The sequence below is a fragment of the Jaculus jaculus genome, chromosome 5 (genome assembly GCF_020740685.1).
Source record: "Jaculus jaculus isolate mJacJac1 chromosome 5, mJacJac1.mat.Y.cur, whole genome shotgun sequence".
NCBI lineage: Eukaryota > Metazoa > Chordata > Mammalia > Rodentia > Dipodidae > Jaculus > Jaculus jaculus.
In genome coordinates, this window is record NC_059106.1 from 34,207,453 (window position 1) to 34,211,818 (window position 4,366).

Genomic DNA, 4,366 nt, shown 5'->3' on the forward strand with positions numbered 1-4,366 from the left:
GAATTGATAAAAACTATGGGGACTTTTAAAGTTGGATTGAATATGTTGTATTTTAAATCATGTTTTCTTATGGGAGTCAGGAGTAGAATATGGTGGTTTGATTCAGGTGTCCCCCATAAACTTAGGTATTTTGAATTCTAGGTTCCCAGATGATAGCAATTGGAAATTAAAGCCTTCTTAAGGTGGTGTATTGTTGGGGATGGGATTATGGGTGTTATAACCAGTGTTTTGCACACTCTCCTGTTGCTATTGTCCACCTTGTGTTGGCCAAGGGGTAATTTCAACCCTTTTCTCATGTTATCATTTTCCTTGCCATTATGGAGCTTCCCCCTCGAGCCTATAAACCAAAATAGACCTCTTTATTTTTTTTTCCACAAGCTGCTTTTGGTTGGGTGATTTCTACCAGCAATGAGAATGCGACTGCAACACCTGGGCTTTCCCAGCAGGTGGTAAGGTAAAGAGTAAACAGCCTAAAGATGGTTGTATCAATAAAACTTTATTTTAACCAAAAGCAAGGATGGGCTGGATGTGATGTGTTTTTCCAATTATTGTTCCAAATAGCAGCCAGCTGAGGTGCCATTTAGTGTCTATGATTTACAAAGATGATAAAAGCTACAATGTTTCCATACAGCCACACTGATATAGTCAGCCCTTATGCAATGCACCAGTTTGCAGCCCTGGAGTTCTTTAGGGTCCATTAGAGGCAACTGAGTCCAACATGGTCCTGTAAACAGACCTTCCCCAAGTGACCTCCATCCATTGACACAGGAGGTCACACACTGTACAAAGTGGGAAAAACAGACCTTCTGACAAGTGAATGGTTGTAAAGTCTGAGAGATCCAAAGTATCCTTGCATTCTCTCATTGGAGTGAGGTCAGAGACCAGAAGCTAATTAGAAAAATCATGGCTCAAGCCCAGTTGCAGTGGGTTCCCTGGAGCCAAGGACCAGCGACTTGTCATTTCCCAGTTCCTCAGCGCATAAGTGGACTTGATACACTTAACCTTACAAGGGCCCCACATGCTGTCCCTGGCCCGTGGAGTAAACTTTTCTATAAGGTGCAGTGGACTGATGGCAGGGAGGAGTGACTTTAGAGATACAGGAGTGCTGATCCCACTGTAGGTCAGAATACATGGCCTGATGAATTTGAGTGTCACCCATTGACCTAAGCTGTGGCACTCATTATGGTTGCCATGCCATCGTAGTGTTCCAGAAAGGCTGGTAGATCGGGCCTCAGATACATGAGTATAGGTATTGGTTTGGAAAAAGAATCTTTTTCCATTTTAGCTAGATTTCATGCTCATGTAAGGATGATTTCCTTGAGCGCATGCTGATCCTGTTTGGTCATAATACACTCCCAGCAGCTGTGGAGCACTTGCCAATCACACAAATTGTCCTATCAGCATCGGGCAGTGTGGCCAGGACAAGCGAGGGAGCGGTGGGGGCTCAGTGAGTCAGTGCACCCTGGAGGACTGAAAGAAACCCTCTCACAATCCCTGGACATTTTGGTGATTTTCTGGGTGGGCGTATGGCATATGTATGATGATGTGTGAGGTATTACGATGCACGTGTGTGTTCATAAGTGCAGGCATATGGACACATGTGTGCCATGGCATGCATATGGAGATCAGAGACAAGTGGTGGGTGTCAGTGCTTCTGTCTTGTTACAGGTGAAGTCTCTCATTCTTACTGTTCACCAGGCTAGCTGTTCTGCCATTTCCTAGGATACACTCCTGCCTTGGCCACCTATTTTGCCAAAGGCATGCTGAGATTGCAGAAGCCCACAACAGCTTCCAGCTTTGATGTGGAATCTGGGGATCTGGACTTAGGATTCATGCTTGGGTGGCAAATGTTTCATCCATTGGGTTATCTCCCCAGCCCGTGGTCATGTGTGTGTATACATGTATGCAGAGGCCAGAGGATATCCTTGGCTGTCATCCTCAGGTCTACCATTCACCCACCTCTCTTGAGATAGGGTCTCTGATTGGCTAGGAGCTCATCAATCAGTCTAGATTAGTTGTTTAGCAAAGTCCATGGAGTCTAGGAGTCTGTGCCTACTCAGAGTTGGGATTAAAGGTGTATGCCATCTGGATATTGAACTTAGATCCTTATACATTAATGGCACATATTTTACTGACTGAACTCCCTCCCAGCCCAGTTTAGTGAACTTTTAAGGGATTCACTGGTCAAATGCATGCTAGGAATGTTCCTTTACCTAATTTTTTAAAAAATATTTTATTTTATTTATTTATTTATTTGAGAGAGAGAGAGAGATATACAGAAAAAGGCAGGTAGATAGACAGAATGGGCAAGCCAGGGCTTCCAGCCATGGTAAATGAACTCCCAATCGTGCACCCCCTTGTGCATCTGGCTAACGTGGGTCCTGGCGAATCGAGTCTCAGACCAGGGTCCTTAGGCTTCACAGGCAGGTGCTTAACCACTATACCATCTCTCCAGCCTGAAGAATGTCCCTTTCTGGAAAAAAGAAAAGAAAATGGGACATCTTTATTTTTCATGCAAATGAAAAAATGTGGTCATATATTCTAGATCTAAAAAGACCATTGTAGTTCAAGCACCAGCTGACAAAGCAGGCTGTTGATCGTGATTGCATCAAAGCAGGAACAAGTATCCCATTGGCACCCCAATTCAGATCCTCTAACCAAAGGGACCTATGTGCTGGGAAGTGTCAATGTGTACATGGCTCTTTGTTGCTATAACAAACACTCAAGAATCAACTTAAGGGAAGGAGGATTTATTTTGGCTCATGGTTTCAGAGGGTTCAGTCCACAGCAGGCTAGCTTAATTCCGATGAACTTACAAGGAGACACATCACAGGCAGAGGCAGCTACTCACTACATAGCAACCAAAGGGATTACCTGAAAGGGACTGAGGTGGAGGAAAGTTGTGGCCTTAATGATATTCTCAGGTGATCTACTTCCTTCATCTCACTATCTCCTCCAAAAGTTTTCACTTCCTATAAGGCTATCAAGTTAACAGTCCATCAGTACATATTCCAGTTTTGAAGTCAGAGCCCTCATAGCCCAGACCCTTCCATAAAAGCCCCCTCTGAGCATACTGAAAAGGGACCAAGTCTTAACACACGAGCACTGTGCAGAGGGCACTTCATATCTCAACGTAGGCAGAGGAACTTCTGACCAGTTCCAGTGGGAAATCTCAGTCTAGGCTGTTGCAATTCTGGAGCAAAGCTAGGCCATCCTCAGCAGAACATAACCTGCCTTGGTAAAGCCCTTGAGCACCACTGAGCCCTGGAAGAGTTGGAACCCTCAGCTATGGGACACCAAGTGACTGACTGCTTCTACAAATTGGATCTGCTGGATCTTCCAAGTACTAAAACTGTCCAAGTCAACAGACCCAGAAAGTCCTTCATAAGATAGACATGGGGCATCCAAGGTAAAATCAAATCAAAGCCAGGGGCATAATCTCCTATGCCACCCATTGCAGTTACACAAATTATCACTACCAACTCAGGTTCAAGGTCTGTTTCTTAGTGGGTTGGCTCATATGTGGTTGCAAGCTGAAAATAGACAATGGCAGCTTTACAGCCACATTCACAGGCAACTGAAAGACAGGTGATGGGGAAGCTTTTCCGGATGGGCAGAGCATTGAACAGCTATGGGACTCAAGTCCTTCAGGTACACAACCAAAAGCTATTAGCAGTGCATTAAGATAAGGGCCTCGGTTCTCCTTCTGTGGTAGTTCAAGCTCACCTCCCTACTTGTTAATGGCCCATGTGTTCTCCCTGATTATCCTCTGGCTCAATGAGTCCTTTGATAAAATTGCAAACAATGTTTCAGGGTTCCACAGTCACAAAGAAAGCAAGGCAAATATCTAGTGGCTACATGCCCAGAAAGGGTGTTACTTTTGGCAAAATGAGCCAGAGCAATTTCCAAAGTGGTATTTACTCGTTTAAAATTATGCACACAACCAATGTGTAGGTGCACTGACTTCTCTAGCCCATGAACTAATGTGTAGGTAGGCTTATAATTTGGATCACTCACTCGAGAAATCCTGAAATTAAGGTTCTTTTAGAAGTATTGACTCATCCCCTCTTTACTTTCTGAATGTATCCATTTAACACACCAATTAGTAATTGTAAATTGTGCTCTAAACTCTGTAGGTTATTTTCTGATGAAATGTTGCTTTGCTAATGTGACTGGGTGCTATTTAGAATTTGCTTTTGTATTGAAAATAGCTTTTGCTTTGGCTTTTGATAAAGAATGGAAACTATTAGAAGAGACCCATCCAACTGAATATCTGCCAGATACGGCCCTGTGGTTCCAGTGTGTCTACTAGTCTACGAGGCTTTCATTCAGACAAGGCAGCCATGTGTGGGTATCATATACTGAA